Source organism: Camelus dromedarius, chromosome 35 (genome assembly GCF_036321535.1).
Source record: "Camelus dromedarius isolate mCamDro1 chromosome 35, mCamDro1.pat, whole genome shotgun sequence".
NCBI lineage: Eukaryota > Metazoa > Chordata > Mammalia > Artiodactyla > Camelidae > Camelus > Camelus dromedarius.
This window is the reverse complement of record NC_087470.1, coordinates 7,686,001-7,705,929: the sequence shown is the minus strand read 5'-3', so window position 1 is coordinate 7,705,929 and position 19,929 is coordinate 7,686,001. Positions and strand designations below refer to the sequence as shown.

The 19,929-nt window shown below is 41.6% G+C and overlaps 1 long non-coding RNA gene across 5 annotated transcripts in view; it reads left to right on the top strand.

Annotated features, from left to right (window-relative positions):
* The window catches only part of LOC135319960 (uncharacterized), a 40,148-nt gene extending 20,768 nt beyond the window's left edge, over positions 1-19,380 (top strand). For 4 of the 5 annotated variants that reach the window (XR_010379056.1, XR_010379055.1, XR_010379054.1 and 1 more), the window contains 4 exons: positions 2,656-3,302; positions 6,503-6,575; positions 8,300-8,517; positions 17,085-19,380. This is a non-coding gene — a long non-coding RNA (uncharacterized LOC135319960). The remainder of the gene's footprint in view (positions 1-2,655; positions 3,303-6,502; positions 6,576-8,299; positions 8,518-17,084) is intronic. The other variant, XR_010379057.1, reaches the window with a different exon arrangement.
* The last annotated feature ends 549 nt before the right edge of the window (positions 19,381-19,929 follow it).

The window sequence follows — 19,929 nt, the reverse complement described above, 5'->3', positions numbered from 1 at the left end:
GTGAGAACAATTTTTTATAGACTTTGATGCCATGACCTTTTGCTGTGTGTGTTGTCTGATATATCTCTAATTGCTGGTGTTGCCTTTGATGTTTTGAACACCACTTATTTTTTCCATCAGTATAACCTCAGTTTTATTACACTTAAATCACAGTTCTGAAAGTGTATGGGACACTTCCTCTTGTGGAAATGAGGCTTCTAAAGGTTTTCAGCTCTGCAGGCTGCTCTATGTTACTTTTGGACTGTTTCCAAAACAGCATCACAACAGTGCGCTTGTGCTTTCTATTGCCATGGGAATGTCCAAATGTTACCAGTTCTTCCCAGAGCTTCTCTGTCTACAGAAACACATTGGAAAGATATCTAAGGATGTCATGCATCAGGGTCTGCTGTAATGATCCCACAGCCCCACCTATGTGTCCTCAGTGCTGTACCATGTCAGTGACTTCCAAAATGTAGCATCTGCATTTGGGAGATAATGAGGAAGGAAATGCTTCATCTTCTCATGCTGTAGGCTTTGATCAGTCTTCTTTGTTCTCTCATCCTTGTGGCAAGGGACCACGAAGGCAACGTCAGGGCTGTTTCACCTCCTCTGCCTCAAACCAAACCATAATCCCAGTGCAGGCTATGAATGTAGCACATCTTAAAGCTTTTGATACTTATTTCAAACCCCAGACCCCCTGGATCACTCAGACCAGATGCATGATATCTCTGATTGAGCCCCACACGTGCTCTATTGGCAATATGCCAAATTGGTCCCTGGTCCTGCAGCTGCAGTGGATGTGGCCATGGGACATTTTGATAAACTAAACCTCGCGTGCCAGTCTGGTTGCATTCTCATTGGTGTCACAGGTCAGTTTGCTCTCTTGATAGAACCCAACAAAATCCACAATGCACTCCAGATCCCTGAGACTCAGCTTGTGCTATCATCCATAGCCCTATCCCTCATTTTCTGCAGCCTCTGCCAGCTCAAATTTGGCAGCTCAGGTCTTGGTCTCAGAATCAATTCTGGGAATATTTTGTGCTGATTTATTTGAGTTCTGTCAGCTAAGCATCTGCTGTGCACTCTTCTAACACTCAGCACATCACTTTCAATCCCATGTATCCTGTCCACTTGAGAGTGTGCATCCAAGGAAAACAGAGTTTCACCTTTGCTGCTCCATTACCAGAGGTCAGGTCCTGCACTGATTTCCATTCTCTACTTTGCCTTCTCCTCCTTCCAGGTTTTCTGAGGCCTCAATCTGTCTTTGGAAGTAAGAGACCAAGCTTAGGCTTGTGTCCTGAGCCAAGGGCTTTGTGATTGGTTATTTACCTTGCTGTGTATATGGGAGTGAGTGAGCATAGTTTCCACTGGTACCCTGCCAACTGGGCATTGATAAATCAACTTTCCAGAGATAACTCACAGAAATATGATTCTTGTTTAGCTCTTTTTTCTATACAGACATGGTGGGAGGGTATGTCTGAAGACTCCAATTTTGACATTGTGTTGATAACTCAGTGGCAGTCTTTCAAAGGTTAATAGAATTGATTTACTTATTTTGGGATTTATGTGAAAATGAAGTTAGTTTTTGAAACATACAAAATCTACCTTGAAGCCGGACTTGTGAAATTCTTGTAACATTTTGTCATCCCTAAGGAAAAAATATACAGATATAATGAAAAATAGCAGTCCAAAATGATTAAGGGGACATGTCAACTCTTTACTGTTGATGCTTCCAACACTAGGAGGAAACATGAAATAACTATTGAAAAATTGAAATAACCCCAAACCTGGGTTTCCCTGTTGCATGTGGTGCCCTTTCCTCCCAATGACACATACTGCCCAAAGTTGGCATTTCAAGGGGTAACATTCCTCTCTAGTAAAACACAAGACAAACCAAACAAAATATATACATGCATGCTTGGTTCCAAAAGAACCTAGAGGCTTTATAGCTATGAGAAAACTGTTGCAGCTTTGCTAGGCTATTGGGAACTAGGTGTTCTTCTATCAGTGGTGAGAACACTTAATTGTCCGATCATGTTGGGTAAAGCAATTATCAAAACCAAGTCTGCACCCCCATGATATAGTGCTTGACTGATGGGAAAAGACCGTTCACATAACGTGTGTCCTTTAATGTCTATGGCGAATTTTACAGTTCAGTTCTCTAAATGACTTATAATATTTACCTATATGGTCTTGAAAATCTGAGGCCTAATACATTTCAAGTTCAGTCAAATATTCCCCTCACTTACCACACTCCTTCACCCCAAAGAAGACATAACCCAAGCATTTGCTGAATGTAGGGGAAGGTCATCATTCCTTTCTGTGAGCTAATTATTCAATTCCTACCTATTTTATTCGAGAGTATTTGACCTTTGAGGAGTTCACTGTTTTGCACAGAGTGTGAAAGTGGAGGATCTCTGATTCTAGGAGGGGCTTGCTCTTCTCCTACTGGCTTCACTGCAGCTCATGTGGTGATCCTTTGAAATGGATGCCTGAGTGGAGGGGAGGGAAGAGAAAGTGCTTCATAGCTAGGCCCAACCCTGGGAAAAGGCTTACCTGGGCTTGGAGCATTGTGGTCTGAATGGTTTGTAAATTCCCCTTGGGACATGTGGATTCTCACGACATATTCCACCAATATGAGCGATTTTACCATCTCTGCCTTCTCTTCTCTTTTAGACGTCAGGAATCTTGGACCCGTTCTTGGAGCAGAGAACTGAGTACCTTCCTCAATTGCACATAGGTGTTCCACAGGTTTCTGCCATTATCAGCGAGGCTCAATATATCTCGTGATTGTCTTTCTTGCCTGGGATCCTCTGCAGAAGTCTCCATGCCAGTATTCTCCATTGTAGGAGAACAACCATCATCAATGTGTTCGCATCTCTCCTCAATCCATGCAGCCAAATTTTCTGCCAGGTTCTCTTCGTGTCTCCCATAAAGTCGACTTCTACAGGACTGGGCATGTCTAAAAGTACCTCGGAGCCTCACCAGTAAGCTGATGACAGGCAGATCTTCCACTGTCTGACTTTTCAATTTCTAGAAACTGACCCATGATCTCAGGCCACTGGGCAGCAACAGTATCTCGAACTTACAGAGCTTCCTAAACAATAGACTTAAGCCAAGCTCCACAGAGTGTGGCAACCCCACCATGACACTGATCCACCCACGGAGCTCTGCCAAGTTACCTTGGATCCACCAGCTCATAACAAGCCTCGTGGAACAAACCAACATTCCACCTGGAATCTAACCAGTAACTGCCATCCTCAATTTTTGCTGCATTTTTACAGTGTTGGTGAAGGGGCTGCATCAGACGACAGGTACTTAAGGTAAAAGTGATTCTCTCCATTAGGGTCCCATTGTCCTTTATTTCCTACCCTCTTTTCTTTAGTTCAGTTCTCTAAACACAGTACAAATGGAGGGAAGTGTGTCCATGATAAGTTTATGGTTTCATTCATCTTAAAACTTTCTAACAGTTAACAGTACAAAAAGACCCACTAAAGGAAACATATGTTTGTGTAATATCCATTCACCCATAATATATATCCGTCTGTTGATTTTCTGCTGAAAGACCCACAGTCTCAGAACATGGATCCATTTGTTTCATGGGGGCTGAAAATCCAAGAAATGAAACCATTCCCAAAATACACTTTACTGTCTGTCTCTCTTACTCTTAGAACAGTTTTGTAGAGCTGCTTTTCTTTGTTATAGATGTATGCCATTTAATCTCGTCGTAGTGTGGAATATGCCATTCATTCTTCCTGTTGGAAGACTTTAAGAATATATCACGGAGTATGAATCCATTATATTCAAAATAGGCATTTGGGTTAGGTCACGATGTGCTCTTATGAATCAATATTTATGAATATTAATGCACGCATCTGTTTTCTGAATACAGGTATGTTGAGTACATGCAAGCACTGATACTGGGTCGATGCATGCTGAATGATTCTTGACATCACTTTGCATACTTTCTTTTGAATTACCACGGTTCCTGTGGATATTATCAGCCAACAATACTCTTTTGGTTTTTGTTTGTTTGTTTGTTTGTTTGTTTGATTGCTTGTTCTTAGATTTGCAAACACATTCGTCCTTGCATCTCTCTGTTTGCTTTAAACAGAGAGTCATATAAGATGATTCACATATTATAGGGCTGAAAATCCCCTATGTTTTCCTGCTTCCCTCTCCCATCTTTAGGGTTTTGATGTCCTCCTTGCCTTCTTCTTGTTTATTGTCTGCAACTCATGGTTCTTCTTGCATTTCCAGTGATGGTTTCTTATTTCCATTTCAACTAGCTTCTTTTCTATTCAGGGTAGTATTCTGAATCTTTCTTTTAGGAAAAGTTTCAAACTGCTGAATTCTGTAAAGTTTCCAGGTATCTGAAATTCTCTAGCTCTGCCGTTATTAGAAATGGCGGTCTTGTTGCATAAGCTACCCTAGATTGCAGCTGTTTCTCATTCATGATTTCATCTAAGTCCTGGCACTCCTTCTTATCCTGCAATATTTCTGCCGGGATATAAGCTGAAACCCCTCTGGAGGTTCTGTTGTGACTTAGTTGCTTCCTTCTAGGTGCATTGGTAATCACTGTGTAGATCATGAACTTTGTTGATTTGAATGATAATACAGCTCCTTGTAGGTCTATTGGGATTCCACATAATTTGGATGATGTTTGCTTACTTTTTTTGTATAGATGATTGCTTCTTCATTTTCAGCAATTTTCTGTCTGATTTTTTTCCAAATATCTTTTCAGACTGAATAATCTTTTCTTGCTTTTAACTCTGGGACTCTTATGAATCCTATTCTTTCATGCTTTGTCTTAACCCAGGATTCAACAGCAATGTTTGCGTTGGTTTTCCTTTGCTTTTCTATGTCATTTTCTGATCGAGGGATTTCAGTTCCCCTGTGTTCACAGTCATTCACGAGTCCCTCTGCATTATCTAGTCTGCTTAGGACTGACTTTAGCCCTGCTATTATCTCATCCATAGAGTTTGCTGATTTTATTTTGCTCATCTTTAGAGGGTCTCTTCCCCTTTTCTGGAATTCTGACTTTTGTGATTCTGAGACACTGTTGTTCTTCAGTGTTTCTATCACCTCCATTTTAAATAAATGTCTGATAGTGTTTCACAGTCTAGTTGTTTGAAAGTTTTTTTTGAGCCTTCAACCTCTTTGGAACTAAAAATGTTACTTCCTGTTTCTTTTACTATACTTCTTTATCTCTACTGGTCAGTTAATTTCAAGTATCTAATGTAGACTTGTAGGGCTTTTTAAGTGAAAGTTTAAGTCTCTTGTGTGTACAAAGTTCATGATATTTGTGTGAGGACAATTTTTCCTACACATTGATGCCATGTCATTTTCCTATATGTGTTGTCTTGTATATATCTAAATGCTGGTGATGCCTTTGCTGTGATGAACACAGCATACTCTTCGTTTTGTATAACCTCAATTTACTACGCTTATGTCACTGTACTGAAAGTACACAGGACTGTTTCTCTTGTGGAAATGAAGCATGTAAAGCTTTTCAGCTCTGCAAGCTGTTGAATGTCATTTTGGAGTGTTTCAAAAACAGTATCATGACTGTGAGCTTGTCCTTTCTATTTCTATGGGAATGTACCAATGTTATGAGTTCGTTCCAGAGCATCTCTGTCTACAGAAAAACCTGTGGAAACATATCTAAAGATGTCATGCATCAGGACCTGCAGTCATTATCACAGTGCCCCAGCTAGGTATCCTCCCTGAAGTACACTGTCAGTACCATTGAAAATGTAGCATTAACATTGGTAGATAATGGTGAAGGAAATGCTTCATTTTCTCACGTTGTGAACCTAGACCACTGTTCTTTGTTCTCTCACCCTTGTGGCTTTGGACCATGAAGGCAACCACAGTGCTGTCCCGCATCCTTTGCCTCATAACAAACCATAATCCCAGTCCAGTCTATCAATATAGCAGATCCTGAGGCTTTGGAAACTGATTTATACACCAAGGCCCCCTGGATCCCTCAGACCTGATGCTTGATGTCTCTAATTAGACCCCACACATGCTCTATTGGCAAAATTCCAAATTGGACCCTGGGCCTGCAGATGCACTGCATGTGGCCATGGGACCTTTCGAGAAACTCAACCTCATGCGCCTGGTTTGTTGCTTTTTCATTGAGTTCCCAGGTCTGTTTCCTCTCTGGATAAGGCCAACCACAATCCACAACACACTCCAGTTCCCTGATACTCAGCGTGTGCCATCACCCATAGCCCTATCCCTCATTGTTCATAGACAAAGTGAGCCCAAATTTGGCAGCACTGATGTTGGTCTCAGAATCAATTGTGGGGATATTTTGTGCTGGTTTCTTTGAGTTCTGTCAGCCAAGCATCTGCTGTGCACTCTACTAACACTCAGCGCATTGCTTTCAATCCCATGCGTCCTGTCCGCTTGAGAGTGTGCGTCCAAATAAAACAGGGTTTCACCTTTGCTGCTCCATCAGCAGAGGTCAGGTCCTGCACTGATTTCCATTCTCTACAAGGCCTTTTTCTCTTTCCAGGTTTTCTGAGGCATCATTCTGTCTTTGGAAGTAAGAGACCACTCTTTGTCAAGTGTCCTGGACCACGGGCTGGGTGAGTGGATGTTTATCTTGCTGTGTACATGGGAGCGAGTGGGCACTGTTTGCACAGGTACTCTGCCAATTGGCTATGAATAAATCAACACTTTCTATATATAACACACAGAAATGTGATTCTTGTTTATCTCTTTTTCTATAAAGCCATGGTGGGAGGGATTCTCCAAAGAATCCAGTTTTGACATTGTGTTGATACCTCAGTTGCGGTCTTTCAAAATGTTAATAGAATTGATGTACAAATTAGGGATTTATATGAAAATGAAGTTAGTTTTTGAAACATACTAAATCTACCTACAAGCCAGACTTGTCAAATTCAGGTAACATTTTGTCAGCTCTAAGGGAAACATAGACAGATAGAATGTAAAATAGCAGTCCAAAATGATGAAGGTGTCATGTCAACTGTTTACTGTTGATGTCTGCAATACAAAAAGGAAACATAAAATAAATATTGGAACCATGAAATAACCCCAACCCAGTGTTTCCATTTTGCATGTGGTGCCCTTTCTCCCAGTGACTCATACTGGCCAATGTTGTCATTTCAATGGGTAACATTTCTCTCTAGGAAGACACAAGCAACCCAAACCACTTATTTAAATATAGGCTTGGTTCCAAAACACCTAGAGGCATTATAGCTATGAGAAAACTGCTGCAGCTTTGCTAGACTATTGAGAAACAGGTTCTCTTTTATCAACGATGAGAAAGGTAAATCATCTGATCGTGTTGGGTAAAGCAATTTAAGCCAACTAAGTGGGCACCCCGTGATATACTGCACCCGGGACTTGAACGAAGGGAAAAGATGGTCCACATAACTTGTGTCCTTATATGTATATGGCGACTTTTACACTTCAGTTCACTAACTGACTTATAATAGTTACCTATACTGTCTTGAAAAGCTGAGGAAAAATACTTATTCAAGTTCAGTCAAATAATCCCCTCGCTTGCCAAACTCTCTTCACCCAAATAAGATGTAACCCCAGCACTTGCTAAATCAAGGGGTAGATAATCATTTCTTTGTGTGAGCTATATATTGAAACCCTATCTATTTTATTCGAGAGTATTTGACCTTTGAGGAGTTCAGTGTTGTGCACAGAGTGTGAAGTTGGAGGAACTCTGGTTCTAGGAGGGGCTTGCTATTCTCCTTCTGGCTGCATTGCAGCTCAGGGTCTGATCCTTTGAAATGGATGCCTGAGTGGAGGGGAGGGAAAAGCAATTGCTTGATAGCTAAGCCCAAACTTGGGAAAAGGTTTATCAGGGCTTCATGCTCTGTGGTCTGTGAGATTTGTAAATGCCCCTTGGGATGTGTGGATTCTCACGACCTCTTCCAGGAACATGAGTGGTTTTATCATCTTTGCCATCTCTTCTCTTTTAGACGTCAGGAGTCTTGGGCCACTTCTTAGAGCAGAGAATTTAGTACATTCCTAAAATGCACGTTGACTCTCCACAGTTTTATGTTAGTATCAGTGAGTCTCAATATGTCTCATGAATGACTTTCGAGCCTGGTATTCTCTAAAGTAGTCTCCATGAGAGTATACTCAATATTAGCAGAACAACTTTCATCAATATGTTCGCATCTCTCCTCAATCCGTGCAGCCAGCCTTTCTGCCAGCTTCTCTTCGTGTCTCCCATAAAGTCGACTTCTACAGGACTGGGTAAGTCTGAAAGTACATCAGAGCCTCACCAGTAAGCTGATGACAAGCAGATCTTCCACTGTCTGCCTTTTAGTTTCTAGAAAATGACCCGTGATCTCAGGCCATTGGGCAGCATCAGTATCTCGAAATAACACATCTTCCTGAAGAATACACCTAAGCCAAGCTCCACAGAGGGCAGCAGCCCCTCCATGACACTGATTCACCCACAGAGCTCTGCCCAGATATACCTTGGATCCACCAGCCTCAACAAGCCTCGTGGAACACACAACAATTCCACCTGGATTCAAACCGGTAACTGCCATCCACAATGGTTGCTGCATCTTATCAGTGTTGGGGGAAGGGCTGCATCAGACGAGAGGTTCCTAAAGTAAATGTGATTCTGTCCATTAGCGGCCCATTGTCCTTTATTTCCTACCCTCTTTCCTTTAGTTCAGAACTCTAAACACAATACAAACGAAGGGAAGTTTGTCCATGATAAGTTTATAGTTTCAACCGTCTTTAAACTTTCTAACAGTTAATAGTACAAAAAGGCCCACTATAGGAAACATATGTTTGTGTAATATCCATTCACCCATAATACATATCTCTCTGTTGATTTTCTGCTGAAAGACCCACAATCTCAGAACATGGATCCATTTGTTTCATGGGGGCTGAAATTCCTAGAAATGAAACCAATCCCAAACTGCACTTTACTGTCTGTCTCTCTTACTGTTACTACAGTTTTGTAGAGCTACTTTTCTTTGTTCTAAGTGTATGCCATTTATTCTCTTCGTAGGGTTGAATATGTCATTCATTCATCCTTTTGGAAGACTTGTACGGCTGTATCACGGACTATGAATCAATTTTATTCAAAATATGCATTTGGATTAGGTCACGATGTGCTCTTATGAATCAACGTTTATGAATATTAATCCACGCATCTGTTTTCTGAATACAAGTGTGTTGAGTACATGCAAGCAGTGATATTTGGTCGATGCGTGCTGAATGAACCTTGACATCACTTTGCATATTTTCTTTTGAATTATCACGAACCTGTGGATATATATCAGCCAACCGTACTCTTTTGGTGTTTTTTTGTTTGTTTGATTATTTGTTTGTTTGCTTTTTCTTTGATTTGCAAACACATTCGGTCATGCATCTCTCTGTTTGCTTCAAACAGAGAGTCATATAAGATGATTCACTTATTATAGGGCTGAAAATCCCCTTTGTTTTCCTGCTTCCCTCTCCCATCTTTAGGTTATTGATGTCCTCCTTGCCTTCTAGTTAATTCTCTGCAACTTATTGCTCTTCTTGCATTTCCAATGATGGATTTCTTATTTCCATTTGGTCTTGCTTCTTTTCTCTACAGGGTAGAATTCACAATATTTCTTTAAGATAGGTATTGAAATGCTGAATTCTTTTAAGTTTTTCTGGTCTGTGAAATTCTCTAGTTCTGCCGTTATTAGAAATGGTGGTCTTGTGGCATAGGCTACCCTAGATTGCACATTTTTCTCATTCAGGATTTCGTCCAAGTCCTGGCACTCGTTCATGTCCTGCAAAATTTCTGCCGAGATATAAGCTGAAACCGCTCTTACGGTTCTGCTGTGACTTAGTTGCTTTCCTCTAGGTGCAATGAAAATCACTGGGTTGATCATGAACTTTGATGATTAGAATGATAATACAGCTGCTTGTAAGTCTATTGGGATTCCACATAATTTGGACACTCTTTGCTTCCTTTTGCTGTACGGATGATTGTTTCTTAGCTTTCAGCAAATTTCAGTCTGATTATTCTCCAAATATCTTTTCTGTCTTTTGTTTTATATCTTGCTGTTCCCACTGGGACTCTTATGAAACCTATTCTTTCATGATTTGTCTTACCCCAGGATTCAACAGCAGTATTTGCATTGGTTATGCCTTGCATTTCTATGTCATCTTCTGATAGAGGGATTTCGGTTCCCCTGTTTTCACAGTCATCCATGAGTCCCTCTGTATTATCTAGTCTGATTAGGACAGAATTTAGCCCTGATAATATCTCATCCATTGAGATTTCTGATTTTATTTTCTCGTCTTTAGAGGTTCTCTTCCCCTTTTCTAGAATTCTGCCTTTTGTGATTCTGAGACACTCTTGTCCTTCAGTGTTTCTCTCCCCTCCATTTTCAATACTTGCTCTGATAGTGTTTCAGTCTAGTTGTATGAAAGCTTTTCTTTGGGCCTTCAATTTCTTTGGAACTGAAAATGGTACTTCCTGTTTCCTTTACTATACTTCTATATCTCTACTGGTCAATTACTATCAGGTATTTAATGCAGACATGTAGGGCTTTTTAAGTGAAACTTTTGGTCTGTTGTGTGTATGCAATTCCATGATATTTCTGTGAGGACAATTTTTCCTACTCATTGATGCCATGTCATTTTCCTGTGTGTGTTGTCTTGTATATCTCTATTTGCTGGTGATGCCTCTGTTGTGATGAACACACCATACTCTTCTCCTTTAGTATAACGTCATTTTTACTATGCTTATGTCACTGATCTGAAAGTGTACAGGACCCTTCCTCTTGTGGAAATGAAGCATGTCAAGGTTTTGAGCTTTGCAGGCTCTTTAATGTTATTTTGATGTGTTTTGAAAACAACATCATGACAGTGAGCTTGCCCTTTCTATTTCCATGGGAATTTCCCAATGTAACGAGTTCTTTCCAGAGCTTCTCTGTCTACAGAAAAAACTGTGGAAACATATATAAGGATGTCATGCATCAGTGACTGCTGCCATTACTGCATAGCACCAGCTAGGTGTCCTTGGTGCCATAACATTTCAGTGCCATTTAAAATGTAGCATCTGCATTTTGGAGATTATGGTGAAGGAAATGCTTCATTTTCTCACGTTGTGTACCTAGACCAGTGTTCTTTGTTCTCTCATCCTTGTGGCTAGGGACCACGAAGGCAAACACAGAGCTTTCCTGCATAATCTGCCTCATACCAAAAGTAATCCCAGTCCAGTCTATAAATGTAGCAGATCCTAAGCCTTTGGAAAATGATTTCAACCACAAGGCCCCCTGGATCACTCAGACCATATGCATGATATCTCTGATTAAGGCCCACATGTGCTCTATTGGCAAAACACCAAATTGGTCCCTAGGCTTGCAGATGCAGTTGATGTGGCCATGGGACATTTCGAGAAACTCAACTTCATGCACCAAGATTGTAGCATTTTCATTGGGGTCCCAAGTTAGTTTCCATTCTGGATAGGGCCAACCACAATCCACAACACACTCCAGATCACTGAGTTTCAGCGTGTGCCATCATCCATTGCCTCATTGTTCGCAGCCATCGCGAGCCCAAATATGGCAGCACCAATCTTGTTCTCAGAATCAATTGTGGCGATGTTTTGTGCTGATTTCTTTGAGTTCTGTCAGCCAAGCATCTGCTGTGCACTCTTCTAACACTCAGCACATCACTTTCAATCCCATGCATTCTGTCCACTTGAAAGTGTGCTTCCAAGTAAAACAGGGTTTCACCTTTGCTTCTCCATCAACAGAGATAAGGTCCTGCACTGATTTCCATTCTCTAATTTGACTTCTCCCACTTCCATGTATTCTGAGGCCTCATTCTGTCTTTGGATGTAAGAGATCACTCTTTGGCAAGTGTCCTGGACCATGGGCTGGGTGAGTGGATGTTTATCTTGCTGTGTAGATGGGAGCGAGTGAGCGTATGTTGCACTGGTACCCTGACAACTGGGCATCGATAAATCAACACTTTCCATATATAACTCACAGAAATGTTATTCTTGTTATCTCGTTTTGCTATACGGCCATGGTGGGAGGGTTTGTCTGAAGACTCCAGTTTTGACATTGTGTTGATACCTCAATTGCGGTCTTTCAAAAAGTTAGTAGAATTGATTTACATACCTGGAGATTTACATGAATATAAAGATAGATTTTGAAACATACTAAATCTGCCTACAAGTCAGACTTGTCAAGTTAAGGTATCATTTTTTCAGCTCTAAGGGAAAAGAAGACAGATAGAATGAAAAAAGCAGTCCAAAATAATGAAGGGGACAGGTCAATGGTTAAATGTTGATGCCTCCAACACAAACAGGAAGGATGAAATAAATTTTGGTCCCATGAAATAGCCCCCACAAAATGTTTCCCATTTGCGTGTATTGCCCTTTCCTCTCAGTGACTCACACTGGCCAATGTTGTCATTTCAAGTGGTAACATTTCTCTGTAGGAAGACAGAAGGTGACCCAAACCACATATTTATATATAGGCTTGGATCCAAAAGTACCTAGAGGCATTATAGCTATGAGAAAACTGCTGCAGTTTTGATAGGCTATTGAGAACCAGGTGCCCTATTATCATTGATGAGAATGCTTAATCTTCCGATCATGTTGGGTAAAGTATTTAAACACAACCATGTCTGCACCCACATGTTATGCTGCACCAGGGGCTTCAATGAAGGAAAAGACCATCCACATATCATGTGTCCTTACATGTCTATGGCGACTTTTACAATTCAGTTCACTAACTGACTTATAATATTACATATACTGTATTGAAAAACTGAGGACACATACATATACAAGTTCAGTCAAAGATTCCCCTCACTTACCACACTCACTTCACCAAAAAGAAGATGTAACCCCAGCATTTGCTGAAACTAGCGGAAGGTTATCATTTCTTTGTGTGAGTTAATATTCAATTCCTATCTATTTTAGTCGGGAGTATTTGAACATTGAGGTGTACAGTGTTGTGCACAGAGAGTAAAGTTGGAGGAACACTGATTCTAGGAGGGGCTTGCTATACTCCTACTGGCTTCAATGCAGCTCAGGTGCTGATCCTTTGAAATGGATGGCTGATTTTAGGGGAGGGAAGAGCAAATGCTTGATAGCTAGGACCAACCCTGGGAAAAGGCTTACCAGGGATTCGTGCCCTGAGGTCTGAGTGATTTATAAATGCCCCTTGGGATGTGTGGATTCTCATGACCTCTTAAAAGAACAAGAGGCATTTTATCAACTCTGCCATCTCTTCTCTATTAGACGTCAGGATTCTTGGACCAGTTCTTGTAGCAGAGAATTGAGTACCTTCCACAAGTGCACATTGACCCTCCACAGGTTTCTGTCAGTATCAGCAAGGCTCAATATTTCTCATGAATGTCTTTTGAGCCTGGTATTCTCTACAGAAGTCTGCATGCCAGTATTCTCCATTGTAGCAGAACAACACTCATCAATGTGTTCACATCTCTCCTCAATCCGTGCACTCATCCTTCTGACAGCTTCTCTTGGTGTCTCCCATGAAGTCGACTTCTACAGGACTGGGCAAGTCTGAAAGTCCCTCGGAGCCTCACCAGTAAGCTGATGACAGGCAGAACTTCCACTGTCTGCTGTTTCAATTTCTATAAACTGACCCGTGATCTCAAGTCTTTGGGCAGCATCAGTATCTCGAAATTACACAGCTTCCTGAAAAATAGACCTAAGCCATGTTCCACATAGGGCGGCAGCCCCTCCATGACCCTGATCCACTCACAGAGCTCTGCCCAGTTACCTTGGATCCACCAGCTACACCAAGACTCGCAGAACACACTGACATTCCACCTGGAATCAAACCGGTACCTGCAATCCACAATATTTGCTACATCTTGTCAGTGTTGGGGGAGTGGCTGCATCAGACGAGAGTTTCCTAAGGTAAAAGTGATTCTCTCCATTAGCATCCCATGGTCCTTTTTTCCCTACCCTCTTTGCTTTAGTTCAGATCTCTATACACAGTACAAACCGAGGGAAGTGTGTCCATGTTAAGTTTATGGTTCCACACGTCTTTAACCATTCTAAAAGTTAACAGTTCACAAAGACCCCACTATAGGAATCTTAAGTTTGTGTAATAGCCATTCACCCAGAATACATATCTGTCTCTTGCTTTTTGGCTGAAACTCTCACACTCTCAGATCATGGATTCATTTGATTCATGGGGGCTGAAATTCCTAGAAATGAAGCCCATCCTAATGTACACTTTAATGTTTGTCTCTTTTGCTCTTAGTACAGTTTTGTATAGCTACTTTTCTTTGTTATAGGCATATGCCATTTATTCTTACGTAGGGTTGAATAGGCGATTCATTCATCCTGTAGGATGTCTAGTAAATCTATATAATGAAATACGAATCAATGTTATTCAAAATAGGCATTTGGTTTAGGTCACGATATGCTCTAATGAATCAACATTTTTGAATATTAATGCACGCAACTGTTTTCTGAATACAAGTGTTTTGAGTACATGCCAGCAGTGATAATGTATCGATGCGTGCTGAATGATTCTTGACACCCGTTTGAGTATTTTCTTTTGAATTATCATGGTTTCTTTGGGTATATGTCAGCCAACCATAGTATTTGGTGTTTGTTTGTTTGTTTGATTTTTTGTTTGTTTGCTTTTTCTTTGATTTGCAAACACATTAGGCCATGCATCTCTCCGTTTGCAGCAGAGAGTCATATAAGCTGATTAATTTTGTATAGTGCTGAAAATCACCTATGTTTACCTGCATCCCTCTCCCATCTTTAGGGTTTTAATGTCCTCCTTCCCTTCTTCTTGTTTATTCTCTGCAACTCTTTGCTCTTCTTGCATTTCCAATGATGGTTTTCTTATTTCAATTTCATTTTGCTTCTTTTCTATTAAGGGTAGAATTCTCAATCTTTGTTTAATGATAAGGTTCGAGCTGCTGAATTCTTTTACGTTTTGCCGGTCTATGAAATTTTCTAGATCTGCCGTTATCAGAAATGGCAGTCTTGTGGCATAGGATACCCTGGAATGCAGATTTTTCTCATTCAGGTTTTGGTCTATGTCCTGGCACTCCTTCCTGTCCTGCAATATTTCTGTCGAGGTAAAAGCTGAAACCCCTATGGTCTTTCTGTTGTAACTAAGTTGCTTTCCTCTAGGTGCACTTAAAATCACTGGGTTGATCATGAAGTTTGATGATTTGAATAATACAGCTGCTTGTAGGTATATAGGGATTCCAAATAATTTGGATGCTGTTTGCTCCTGGTTTCGTATAGATGATTGTTTCTTGGCTTTCAGCAAATTTCAGTCAGATTTTTCTCCAAATATCTTTTCAGAGGTTTTTTTTTTTTTGGTATACCCAGCTTTTCCTTCTGAGACTCTTATGAATCCTAGTCTTTCATGCTTTGTCTTACCCCAGGATTCAACAGCAATATTTGCATTGGTTTACACTAGCTTTTCTGTGTCATCTTCTGATAGAGGGATTTCTGTTCCCCTTTGTTCACAGACATTCACGAGTCGCTCTGCATTATCTAGACTGCTCAGGACTGACTTTTAACCTGCTATTATCTTATACATTGAGTTTACTTATTTTATTTGGCTCATCTTAGAGGTTCTCTTCCCCTTTTCTGATATTCTGCCTTTTGTGATTCTGAGACACTGTTGTTCTTTATTGTTTCTCTCACCTCCGTTTTCAATAATTTCTCTAGTAATGTTTCAAAATCTAGTTGTTTCAAAGCTTTTTTTTGGCCTTCAATCTCTTTGGAACTGAAATTGTTACTTCCTGTTTCTTTTACTATATCTTTAGCTCTATTGGTCAAGTACTATCAGGTATCTAATGCAGACTTGTAAGGCTTGGTTAAGTGAAACTTTTAGTCTATTTGGTGTACCCAATCCCATGATATTTCCCTGAAGACAAATTTTCCTTGACATTGAAGCCATTTCGTCTTCCTGTGTGTGTTGTCTGGTATACCTCTATTTACTGGTGATACCTTTGTTGTGATGAACACACCATACGTGCATCATTTAGAATAATCTCCTTTTATTTTTCTTATGTCACTTTTCTGAAAGTGCACAGGACCCTTCCTCTTGTGGAAATGGAGCATCTAAATGTTTTCAGCTCTGTAGGCTGTTGTATGTCATTTTGGAGTGTTTTCAAAACAGAATATTGTTAGTGCACTTGTCCTTTCTAGTTCTATGGGAATGTCCCAATTTTACCAGTTCTTCCCAGAGCTTCTCTGTCTACAGAAAAACCTGTGGAAACATATCTAAGGATGTCACGCATCAGGGCCTGCTGCCATTATCCCACAGCCCCACCAAGTTGTCCTCGGTGCCGTACAATTTCAGTACTATCCAAAATGTAGCATCTGCATTTGGGAGGTAATGGTGAATGAAATGCTTCATCTTCTCATGCTGCGGACCTAGACAACTAACCTTTGTTCTCTCATCCTTGTGGCTTGGGACCACAAAGGCAAACACAGCGATGTCCCGCATCCTCTGCCTCATACCAAAACTTAATCCCAGTCCAGGCTAGGAAACTAGCTGATCCTAACACTTTGCAATCTGATTTCAACCCCAAGGACCCCTGGATCCCTCAGACCAGATGCATGATTTCTCTAATTGAGCCCCACTCGTGCTCTATTGGCAAAATGTCAAATTGTTCCCTTGGCCTGCAGATGCAGTGAATGTGGCCATAGGACATTTTGATAAACTCAACTTTGCGCACAGGGTGGTTGCTTTCACATTGGGGTCTAAGGTCAGTTTCCTCTCTTGGTAGGGCAAACCACAATCCACAACACACTCCGGATCCTTGAGACACAGTGTGTGACACCATCCATAGCCTTATACCTCATTTTCCACAGCCAATGCTAGCTCAAATTTGGCAGCTCGGATCTTGGTCTCAGAATCAATTGTGGGGATATTTTGTGCTGATTTCCTTGAGTTCTGTCAGCCAAGTATTTTCTGTGCATGCTTCTAACACTCAGCGCATCGCTTTCAATCCCATGTGTCCTTTCCGCTTGAGATTGTGTGTCCAAGTAAAACAGAGTTTCACCTTTGCTTTTCCATCACCAGACGTCAGGTACTGCACTGATTTCCAATTTCTACTTTGCCTTCTCCTCCTCCCAGGTTTTCTGAGGCCTCATTCTCTTTTGGAACTAAGGGACCACTCTTCAGCATGTGTCCTGAACCAAGGGCTTCGTGAGTGGGTGTTTATCTTGCTGTGTACATGGGAACGAGTGAGCATAGTTGGCACTAATACCCTGCCAACTGGGCATCAAGAAATCAACACATTCTATATATAACTCACAGAAATGTGATTCTTGCTTATCTCTGTTTTCTATACAGCCATGGTGGGAGGGTTTGTCCGAAGACTACAGTTTTGACATTGTGTTAATACCTCAGTTGCAGTCTTTCAAAAGGTTAATAGAATTGATTTACATATTTTGGGATTTATATGAAAATGAAGTTAGATTTTGAAACATACTAAATCTAATTACAAGCCAGACTTGTGAAGTTCTTTTACAATTTTGTCAGGTCTAAGGGAAAAATAGACAGATAGAATGTACAGTAGCAGTCCAAAATGATGAAGGGGACAGGTCAAATCTTTACTGTTGATACCTACAACACCAACAGGAACCATGAAATAACTATTGGAACCATGAAATAACCCCCATCCTCGGTTACCCTTCTGCATGTGCTGCACTTTCCTCCCAATGACACATACTGGCCAATGTTGTCATTTCAAGGGGGAACATTTCTCTCTAGGGAAACCCAATTAAACTAAAACACCATATTTATGTGTATTCTTGGTTCAAAAACTCCTAGAGGCGTTATAGCTATGAGAAAACTGCTGCAGTTTTGCTCTGCTATTGAGAACCAGGTGCTCTTCTATCAACCATGAGAACAAACGGTTGATCATGTTGGGTAAAGCAGTTTAACCCAACAAATTATGCACCAACATGATATACTGCACCTGGTGCTTCAATGAAGTGAAAAGATGGTCCACATATCATGTGTCCTTACATGTCTATGGTGACTTTTACAGTTCACTTCACTAACTGACTTATAACTGTTACCTATACTGTCTAGAAAAACTGAGGCCTAATATATATCAAGTTCAGTCAAAGATTCCCCTCACTTACCACACTCCCTTCACCCCAAGGTAGATGTAACCCCAGCATTTGCTGAAACTAGGCTAAGTTCATCATTTCTTTGTGTGAGCTATGTATTCTATTCCTATCTATTATAGCCGACAGTATTTGATCTTTGAGGATTTAAGTGTTGTGCACAAAGTGTGAAGTTGGAGGAACACTGTACGTAGGAGTGGCTTGCTTTTCTCCTACTGGCTTCATTGCAGCTCAAGTGCTGATCCTTTGAAATGGATGCCTGAGTGGAGGGGAGGAAAGAGCAATTTCTTGATATCTAGGCCCAACCCCGGGGAAAGCTTACCAGGGCCTCATGCTCTGTGGTCTGTGTGATTTTTAAATGCCCCTTGGGATATGTGGATTCTCACAAACCCTTCCAAGAACATGAGCGGTTTTATCATCCCTGCCATTTCTTCTCTTTTAGACGTCAGGAATCTTGGACCACTACTTGGAGCAGAGAATTGAGTACCTTCCTCAAGTAAACGTTGACCCTCCACAGGATTCTGCTAGTATCAGTGAGGCTCAACATGACTCATGAAAGTCTTTCAAGCCTGGTATTCTCTAAAGAAGTCTTCATGCCAGTATTCTCCATTGTAGCAGAACAACTCTCATCAATGTGTTCGCACGTCTCCACAATCTGTGCAGCCAGGTTTTCTGCCAGCTTCTCTTCGTGTCTCCATTAAAGTCGACTTCTACAGCACTGGGCAAGTCTGAAAGTACCTCACAGCCTCACCGGTATGCTGATGATGGGCAGATCTTCCACAGTCTGTCTTTTCAGTTTCTTGAAACTGACCCGTGATCTCAGGTAGTGAAGGTCGCACAACATTGTGAATGCCCCTAATGCTCCTGAATTGCACAATTTAAAAGAGGAAATGTCTATATTTTATTACATGAAACTCTAAAAAAAAAATAAAGGATGCCATAAATGATGAGAAACAAACAAAGGAAACTAAAGAAAACCAAACAAAAACATCTCCAGCGGAAGGGAAGTCAAGTTTGGGAGGGGGAGGGGACTGACGGTGGGATTTTGGAGAACATTTTGGAGAAGAAGTTGTGGGTGGGTGCAGAGGGGGCTCTGCCCCAGGGGGTGGTGATGCCTGAACTGGTTCTCCATTGCCCAGCAGTCCAGCTGCAGATGCAGGTTCAGGAGGAGCTGCAGGAGATGCAGGAGGGAGCTCGGGGTCTCCTGCTGGATCCAGATCATCCTTTTTTGGTCTCTGACATCTTCCTCTGCCCCTGCCTCCTGTGTAACTATTGGATGTGGAGAGAGTTTTAAGTCTTGTGGAAGTGCTTATGCTGTGAGAGAGGAAAAATTGGCACACCTGCCTCCCTTTCCATGTGCCTCTTCAAGGACAGAAACCTTCCCAGAGCTTTCCAGACAGCTCCCACCCAGAAAGTGCCTACAGGATGTGTTCTGTGACTGAATTTTTCCAGACAGGTGGTCTGAGGCCATTCTTTGCTCTGGTCCCAACAGTAGCCTTTGGGGACACCTCCCTGTGTGGCCCAGCCATTGCCCCTCCCTCACCTACACACATGTAACACCCCTGCCTTTCTGACCTTCGGGCTCTGCTTTGGCGGCCCCTGGTCCTCCACCTGACTTGCAGCGAGGTGGGCACGGTGCTCCAGGTCAGAACCGGGTGTGCTGAGCTACCCGTCAGCCCCGGACAGGTCCCTGGGGAGAGCCCTGGGTGTTGTCTGGGTCGGAGGCCTGCCCCACTGATTTCTGGGCCATGGTGGTGGGTACCCCTCCATATCCAGACCCACCTGGAGCCTGCACTGGCCCTCAGAATAGTGGCACACCAGCCCTTCACTTGGGGAGGGGGCGT